Here is a 10350-nt window from a genome sequence, read left to right as displayed (position 1 = left end):
GAGGGGATTCGGTGTATCTTTACAGGTCAATGCCACTAGCGGTTTGGCCAGCAGGGAAAAATTTGGTATCCATTGTCTACAATATGATGTGATACCCAAGAAAGCACGCACTTCTCTCTGTGTGATTGGCACACTCAATTTTGCAATCGCTTGAATTCGCTCTGGGGTCAATCTTCTTCCCTCCTTCGATAAGAGATGACCTAAGTAGGTCACTTCTTGTCGACAATACTGTAATTTCGAAAGAGACACTTTATGATGCAAATCAGACAAATGACGCAACAACGCCAAGGTGGCTTCTTTACAAATTTCCTCAGTGTCGGCGGCGACTAACAAATCGTCGACGTATTGAAGAAGAGCAGCACCATCAGGTAAGACAATCGTATCAAGCTGTGTTTTCAAAGCCTTGCTATATATTGATGGACTTTCACAATAGCCTTGAGGAGCGCGTTTGAACCGGAAGCTTCGACCTCCTAAACAGAAGCCGAAAATATCCCTACTCTCCTCGGCAATCGGGATGCTGAAGAAAGCGTTCTTCAAATCAATCACCGAAAACCAAGTAGCCGAAGCTGGAATCATGGTCAATAAGGCAGTAATATCAGGAACAACTGGAAACTGAGGCACAACTATTTTATTCACCTCTCTAAGATCAATCACAAATCTGTAAACAGGTGGCTGGGAAGAGTCAGTACGCTTCAGAACAGGCAGAACAGGACTATTGCAAACGTTACCTCTTGTTTCTTCAATTACCTCTTTTTCAATCAGGTCATGAATGATCGCTAGCAACGCCCTTTCACCTTCACTAGAGATCTTGTATTGGGGAATGCGTGGCATTTTAACATTCGCTTTCAACGTCACAACATATGGCGGTATTTCCAAAAGACCCACATCATTAGGACCAGTAGCCCAAATAGAATCAGGAAGAGAAGACAATTCTGTCGGAAGTTTATCCTTCGACAAATACATTGGGGATACCACTTTCTTACCCAATGTAAGTTGTACTCCCGAAGGAGAACAATACAATGTCGCGTATAATCTTTTCAACAGATCCAATCCCAACAAGTTCTCACCACAACCTGTCGTCAGGATGAGGGCTGCTTCGAATTCACAAGGTCCAACAGAAAGAGCCATAGGACTAGAAATCGGATTCCTAACCGGGGCGCCAGAAAAACCTACTGAAACATTCGTCTCGCCAGACAAAGGTGCGCCAGGGAGTTTAGAGTGCATAATAGAACTCTTCGTAGCACCAGTATTCAACAGAAAAGGTTCTGACACACCTGATGTAATCACCTCAACATAAGGTCCACTCTGATCTACTGGAACTGAAACAACTCCCTCTCTTTGTCTATGGCTGTCCTAGCAATCATCACCTTCCATATTCTCAACTTCTGCATAGTAGTCATCAGCATAGTACTGAGTCGTCCTACCAGACGCGTTATTCTGCTGATCAAAACTTTTCATTGAATTTTGTGGAGGAAAGGAACGTGCGTTCTGGGGAAATCCTACACGTCCTCTACCTCTAGGTGCTTGTGGAACACCTCGACCTCTTGCGCTAGAAACACCATTCATACGCTGTAATAAAACAGGGCAGCTACTTTTAAAATGACCCTCTTCTTTGCAATATGCACATTGATTAGGGCCTACAGGAAAACGCTGTTGAGGAGACTCGAACCTTTGCGAGTTTCTCTGAAACTGCTGAGGCTGCTGATAATCACACTGGTTACTACGGGGCTGATACGCTTGCTGTAAAAGAACTTTCGTTTTCAGCTCTTTAGTCTTCTTGTCTGCCCTATCTTTCTCATCCTTATCCCTATTTTCATAGTACTGTGCAGTGGCCAATATCTGTGCTGAAGAGGAAACAGCCCACGAACTCTCGGAATCCTTCAACTTGGTACATAACTCGGGAAGTAAATTATGCACAAACTTGTCGACAAACAACCGTTGGCCACCTTCAGTACTCATGTCTTGACCACTGTGGTCGATAAACGTCTCTTCAAACCTAGTGAAGAAATCAGACACTGTTTCCTCTTTCTTCTGCTTACATGCAGACAATTTATCCCAATTTACACGCATCGCAGGCATCAAAGTCTTCATGTAAGTAACGATCTTACCAGGGAGTTTTGCTACTAAAGGCTCAGGTTTAGCACCACCAACTTGTCGGTCGTCTGCAGCAGCAATATTAACCCATGAATCACCTAACTCTTGCGCATGATCCGTGTGACGAATCAATCCCCATAAAGGCTGTGGAGCAACGTTCCCAAACAACATGTCTATATCAGCTAGATTCATAATACATGAGTCTGCAGTCTGTGATAATTTCTTATAATATCCTGCAGGATTTTTACGGGGGTCAGGTAAAGTCTGTTTAAGAGCCAAAACTTCAGCCCGTTTCCATGGAACATGTACCCAAACACGTTGAAAATGAGCCGGTACAGCTACTATATTAAGACCTGCATCAGCCTGAACTGCTTCCATCCATACCGGAGGAACCTCTCTCATTGGGTACTGTCTCACTTTCCTCCTAACAGAGAGATCAGGCTCAAAGAATGACCGAGAAATAGCTTCACTCCTAAATGACAACAATGTCGCAACTGCTCTCTCAACATCGGAACCCACAATCGTGCCCTTCGCAAACTCGAACCGTACACGGCACAACTCAGGCGGATTAGATTCCAAATCATTATCCTCCAATTCTTCACAAAGAAAAGCACACATTTTATCAAAAACATTTCTCTGCTTCGGTGCTTCCCATTGGCGGAAGACATCCATAACAGACTCTAACTCATATCTTGTAGGATCGGTAACCCATTTATGCGCCAAATGATCCAATATTCCCTTCTCTCTAGAATCAGGCAGTTGGCTACGTAACAGTTTACATTCTGAAACAGGGGTCATAGTATACGACCCAAAGATAGGAGAGAAAAGACTAGTAACAGTATCAGTCATTCTCTGTCGAACAGAAGGAGAAGTCGACAAAAGAACAGGAGGAAAAACAGAATGAGACAAAGCAGACGCAGAGGCAGTATCAGAAGGAACATCGGAAAAGGTAGTCAATACAGGAGGCAAAGTCGTAGAAAGTAAAGGCGGAGCAGGTAACAAAGTCGGCGGTCTTTGAGAAGACTGCGCCATAGCAGTAGGGGCCAACTGAAGAGGGGCTGGCGGTTGTGGAAGAACCTGAGGCAAAACAACCGGAGGTTGCATAACTAAAGGTTGCGGAGGTGCTGTAGCACTCTGCGCATAGGGGGGTGGCGAACTCAACAAATGCGACATTAAAGGATCTTTCTCGAGTTCTTTTGCTGCATCTTGCTGGAGAGGCGACAAAACTGGATAACATTTATCAATTGCTATTTTACGTTGCCTGTGCAACTGCTCACTCGCCTGTTCTTCTTCGTTATCCTTAAACTGTATAGCAGCTTGCATTATCGAGATACCCTTCTCTCTTTTATTTCTTTTCGCTAATTTAATTTCCTTCTGTTTGGCTTCCGTTCGCCATAGGCGGAAAGAGTCAAACATCGCCGGCCGGGCTTTCTTCTTAAAGAGTCTAACTTCTAGATTATCTAAAACTTCCGTATCAAAACTACCATATTGGGGCCATTTGAGGACACCGTCCTTCCTAGTGTACCTAATCCATACTTCATTATACGTGATGGGGCCAACGCCATGCTTCACATAGAGCTCATAGGTTGGAGTTCCAATCGGAGGAACCGGACACGAGTCCTCCAATCGGGAATCCCTATTTCAGCCACAACAAAACAAATTTCCAAGTCTGCTAAGACCAGGCATCTTCACTCACTAGTCTAGTTTCAAACTTCAAAGGATTATCGAATACGATATTCTCGCGAATACACAAGTCCCTTGGCTTTGGTACTTGCAAGTCCCAAATCAAAGATCCCAAGGGGATACCCAAAAACTAAGGACTGGGAGACACTCCACTCATACTTAACTGAGGTATCGATGACGTCACCAGAAGACCCGTCTATCATCTCGCTCTACAAATCGTCTAAGGCTCCAAGACAGGGCGACAGTCAGGGCAGCAGTCCTTCGTAGCCGTCGGAAAGCGGGGAACCTCGCAGCAAAGACTTTCGGACCACGACGACATACAGGGGTCGATGAAGTGGCTGGCCTTCCTCCAGAATTTTCACACGAAGCTCCTCACGATCGTCTGGCTTGGACCGCTACCGCTGAAGTCGCCCCACGTTGGGCGCCAAATGAATTACCGGGTTATTTAGAACCCAGAGGTGCCAGGGGACACACCCAAAGACTCCGGATTCTCCTGTCTCAGACTACAGAAACGCAGAGACTTCTTGGTGACGTCAAAGATCAAATTTATTGGCTGCAACCAGTAACAGAGTTCCTAGAAGTACAACACGGTGTATGTTCTCAGGAGACTGCTCAATCTTACAAAGTCAGTCGACCCTTTTTATACAAAATATTACGCTTCAGGCAAGCATTCCTTATTTACAGTACACCATTCCCATGTGTACAATAAAAGTGTTGCATGACAAGCCCACATTTCATCGCCCAGCCCACTATCAATTACCCGGCAAGACCCAACACTCTTCATCAGATAAATCGGCTGGACCCCTAATAAAAACGGGCACCTCCTCATCGTAAAACAGGTCATAAAGAACTAGTCAGAGACAGGTGTGTGTGATATTAGACATAGTTGTGTGCAATAAAGGGCTATGGCATGTTGTGCTTTGATCCCTAATCTCAGCCGGCCACTGGGAAAGGAACTGGCCGAACAGGTTTGGCTCCGGGCAATTGAGTCAGCTTGCCCAGGTCACATAGAAGTCAGCTGAAAAGTGTACGTGTTCCTAAGACTCGTTCGGCCTTAGTCATCGGCCTATGTGAGGGCAACCATAAAATGGCTGCCGTGCACAAAATGGAACCCAAGGGTTCAGAACGGAATCTCTGATTTCATGGTGATCACGTCACTCGAATAGGACGAAAACACTCATATATATTATACTCTCCATTTTCGGTCTGCTGATACCAAAATCGTCATGATATTATGATGATTATGACACGGGCCCAGAATTCACGGAACCTCAGGCAGCCATGCCCCAGGGCTCTGTGGCACCGTCTGCAGGACAGAGGCGAGGCTCCAGGCTCATGTACGGGGAAACATGGCATCAAGGGAAGCCTCAAGGGCATTTTGACAATATGTGTGGGGTAAGGGTGCCGCTTCGAAAATAGGGTACCTTTCACGCAGGTGTCTGCATGAAAGGGGTGTGCAATGGATGTTGCTGTGGGCGTTCGACGGCAACAGATTAACAAAGATCTGTAAATCTGAAACAGCGCCAACAACTAATGCCACAAAAAATCAAGCCGTAGTTTGGTGCAAGCAGGACAAATACATTTTGTTCTCCTCGTTTTTGCTCTTTCTATGTGAGCTGTATTTTGCAGCGCACATAGAAGCAGTTAATCACCTTTAATTATTGTTTATATGGAGGACGGTGTCCCTATCTGCACATAAACAATCATTCCTGCAACTTTAAAAACCGAACGGATGCGCCACAAGAATACGGCGAACCCCTCTATTTTCGCTGGCGCTAAAAAAAGCTGAAGCGTGACAACACAGAAACCCTGCGCCATGGTGCAAGGGTGTCTGTGTTGTCGCGCTTCAGCTTTTTTTAGTGCCAGCGAAAACACAGGGGTGCGCCGTATTCTTGTGGCGCATCCGTTTGGTGTTAAAATAATGCAGCGCCACACTGTTAGATTGCTTGTTGTGCCATTTCTATGTGAATAGGCCCCTCGGTAGGTACATGTCACCATTCCCAGCACTACTACCACGCGGGGGTGCTGCCTGACACATATCACTCTATAACAGCCTGCCATGCCAGTCCATTGGGTATGATCATGCATAATGTAGGTGTCAAAGGCACATGAGAGTCACTGTATGATCTGAGTCCCGTCACTGTGTGGCAGTAAGTTGGCTGCCAGGACCAAATTTGGAACAGCCAGAAGAGGCACGTACACATACAAGTGCAAGAGTCTCATCAAAACGATGCTTGACACCCTGCAGATACCCACTCTGGTCCTGATGTAATGGGTTGAACGTCAGTGATCGTAATCTATCTAGTAAAACAGGCCCCATCCACTCAGAGTAGGCACACAGTGGTAGTGACAACATTGCTGGGATCCAGTCGTCTGAAAGGGAAATACAATGCGATTTGCAATCCATGCCTTCACGCAACCGGTGTCTACTCATCAATGAGGAACTGAAAGTGAAATGTATTGCACCTTGATTCTGAACTGAATTACTCATGTCAACATCCAAGAGAGATCAGCAACAGCACTTCCCCATCTGATTGCAGACGATGAACCCTCACCTCCTGACCATCACGCTGTCCCGGACTTCAGCGAGGATGGTGAACAACCTGCAAACCATCGACCAGGACGCCCTCCAAGAACTGCGGGACTCCATCATGACACCATCTCCAGGCACAGGGAGGGTCAACAGCGTCGTGGGTTCTCCACATCCCCCCAACTACCAACCAACAGGCACCACCTGCCACCCAAGACAGAACCTGTGCTCCGAGGACCCACAGATTACCTTCCAGCGTACTGTGGTAGGGGTTCAGCGGGAGTTGATCAAGCAGGTGCTGGCAGGAAAGGAGACCGTGGCGGCCCCCCTAGAGAGAGTTCATGAGTGCCTCAGTCCCAATTGGGAAAACACTTCTGCCGTCAGACGCACTTGCTCTCCGCTCCGTGGCCTCCAGCAGTCCTGGGATGACATTGCTGGTGTCATGAGGCAAAGGCATGAACTAATCACCTGCCAAAGTGGCACCAGCAAGTGTGCCAACCGTCTGGTGGCAATGAAAACCATCTTGAAGTCCATGGAGCAGACGCAGGACTGACACTTTGTTGCCATCTCTTCCTACCACTGTGACGTTGCTGCTGTGTTGCAAACCTAGCCGATCCTACTCAATGCTGCACTGCCTCATGTGTTGGCACAGATGAATGTTGCTACAGGCACGTATTCAAGCATTCATCTGTGCCACATACCCAGTTTCTCCTTTTACCTGTGCTTATGCCAGGAAAAATCAGCTGGCAATGCCCTCAATTTGCTTTTCCCCTGCTGACCTCAACCATTTGTGGACTGTCAACGTGGCCTATCCTCCCTAATGCCTTCCTTACAGATATACTTTTCATGGCGTGCTCACCACCATGAAAACTGTGGCCATGAGGAAACCTCTACTATGCTTGACGTTGCTGCAGCATATTAGGGGCCTCAGACCGCTGAAGGACCGCCAGGCATCATGAATCCCTGGCGGCAGCAGCGGTCACATGGTGGTCCAACCACCCAACTTGTTATAGGGCAGTTGGACCACCGGTGCGGCAGAAGCCATACCGCCACTGTGGGTTTGGTGGTCAACTGAACCGTCAAACACAAAATAAGGCCCTAAGTCTAAAGCATAACACAATGCCGTACTTTGTTAAAGTTGAACTAACCTTTCTCTCTCTTGAGAAGGGAAGCACCCTCAAGTTCACACACCTCTGCTCGCTTGCGACATTAGTTTTCTAACTGACAGCTGAGCAGACCCGGAGCTTGCCAACAACCATAAACTGACATAAATATTTTTGGAAGTACTCTGAGCAACTAGACTTTCTGTTCCTATCTGAGAAGAAGCCTCCATTTCCAGTAACACAATCTCCGTAAGTCTTTACGTGTTTATTCCTATGTTCAAAAATAGTTCAAAGTTTCTTCTTCCAATACTTAGTAAAGTGCATTCTATCCTACGGCACTAGTAATACGGCGGACGGATATCTGTCATGATTGTAATGGAGTCACCCTTCCCCCAAACTTTAAATCAAGTCCTCAATCTACAGACACAAGTGAACATCCCGCCCAAAAGCACACGCTTCCAACTGCGCCTGCTCGGGGGGTTCATCACTTCATTCCAAGCAAGATCTCAACACTCTGGTGCAACCCCTGGTTCTGCCAAGAACTGGCCACAGCGTCTCTCCTGAGTCTTCCCAAAATCCATCAATTCTACACACTGCCGGATATGGAGGATCTGAGGCCAAGAAAGGCCATACCTCACCGGGAAGGGCAATGCTCTGCTGGCTTCTCATTGTGTCAGGGGTACTTAGAAGATGCCCCGTGACAACAGGGCATCTTCCTAGACCGCCTAGACAACAACGCGCACAACAGCAAAGAGCTCTTCAACATTGTGAAGGAACTCTCCAACCCCAGCTCCAACACCAACAACGTCCCACCTTCGCAAGACCTTTGTGACTCCCTGGCCACCTTCTTCCACCGCAAGATCACAGACATCCACCACAGCTTCAACACCATGACCACCCCGACAACCACTCAGACCACCACCCCCACGGCCACCATCCTCACCAACCGCCTGCTCTCCTGGACCAACATCAACGACGACGACACCATCAAGATCATGAACACCATCCACTCCGGATCTCTGTCAGACCCATGCCCATACCACATCTTCAACAAAGTCAGCGCCACCATCGCACCCCATCTCCGGAAGGCCATCAACATCTCCTTCGAAACAGCAACCTTCCCGGAGAGCTGGAAGCACGCCGAGATCAACGCCTTACTCAAGAAACCCAAGGCGGACCCCATAGACCTCCAGAAGTTATGGCCCATCTCCCAGCTTCCGGTCCCGGCGAAGGTCATCGAGAAGACCGTCAACAAACAACTGACCTGCTACCTTGAGGAGAACAACATCCTGGACCCTTCCCAGTCCGGGTTCCGCAGCAACCACAGCACCGAGACTGCCCTCATCGCTGCCACCGATGACATCATAACCCTGCTAGACAACGGAGAAACGGCGGCCCTCATCCTCCTGGACCTGTCAGCTGCCTTCGACACGGTCTGCCACCACACACTACAAACATGCCTCCACGATGCTGGGATCCAAGAGAAGGCCCTGGACTGGACCACCTCCTTCCTCTCCGGCAGAACACAAAGCTCCCGCCTTCCCCCCTTCCGCTCCGAAGCCACCGAGGTCATCTACGGCGTACCCCAGGGCTCATCCCTTAGCCCAACGCTGTTTAACATCTACATGGCACCGCTCACCCACGTCGCCTGTCGGCACGACCTCAACATTATCTCTTACTCCGACGACACCCAGCTTATCCTCTCCCTCACCAAGGACCCCCACACCACCAAAATCAACCTTCACGAAGGAATGAAGACCGTCGCTAAATGGATGAGGAATAGCCGACTGAAGCTGAACTCGGAGAAGACGGAGGTCCTCATCCTCGGATCCACCCCTTCGGCCTGGGACAACTCCTGGTGGCCGACCGCACTGGGAGCCGCTCCAATGCCCACCGACCATGCACGCAACCTAGGGGTCATTCTCGACTCCACCCTCTCCACGACTAAACAGGTCAACGCCGTCTCCTCCTCCTGCTTCAACACCCTCCGCATGCTCCGCAGGATCTGCAAGTGGATCCCCACTAAAACGAGAAGAACGGTCACCCAGGCCCTCGTCAGCAGCAGGTTGGACTATGGAAACGCCCTCTACACAGGAGCCTCGGCCAAACTCCTGAGACGGCTCCAACACATCCAGAACGCCTGTACATGCCTGATCCTCGACATCCCTCGCCGCAGACACATCACACCCCACCTGAGAGACCTGCACTGGCTCCACGTCAACAAGAGGATAACCTTCAAGCTCCTCACCCACGCACACTAGGCACTCCACAACACCAGACCAGCGTACCTCAACAGACGACTCAGCTTCTACACCCCCACCCGCCAGCTCCGCTCCGCCGGCCTCGCCCTCGCCACAGTCTCCCGCTTCCGAAGAGTGACCTCTGGCAGCAGATTGTTCTCCCACCTTGCCGCCAAGACCTAGAACACCCTCCCCACCAACCTACGTAAGACCCAGGATCTACTAGCCTTCAGGAGACTCCTCAAGACTCTTCGAGCAGTAGCAGCATTCCCCCCCCCCAGCGCCTTGAGACCCTCACGGGTGAGTAGTGCGCTTTACAAATGATATGATTGATTGATTGATTGTGTCACTCCCCCCACTCCACTTGACCTGGCTGCCAAGGTGAGGTTACTGCTGGGCCCAGAGCATCACAAAATGCTGAATCTCTCTCTGTACCAGAAACCCGGACCTCAAAAAGGAACGTTTTACAGCTGAGTCCTTCTCAGGGAGGAGGGCCAGGGTCTGGGACTCTGTACTCCTGGGTACAGCACCACTATAGGGCCAGGGTCTGGTACTCTGTACTCCTGGGCACAGCACCACTATAGGGCCAGGGTCTGGGACTGTGTATTCCTGGGCACAGCACCACTATCTTACTGACAAGCTTTAAATCTGATGTATCCTCCACCTACAAACACAGGGGGCGCAGATCTTGTGCTGTTCT

Source organism: Lissotriton helveticus, chromosome 9 (assembly GCF_964261635.1).
Source record: "Lissotriton helveticus chromosome 9, aLisHel1.1, whole genome shotgun sequence".
NCBI classification, from domain to species: Eukaryota; Metazoa; Chordata; class Amphibia; order Caudata; family Salamandridae; genus Lissotriton; species Lissotriton helveticus.
This window is presented reverse-complemented; position numbering follows the sequence as displayed.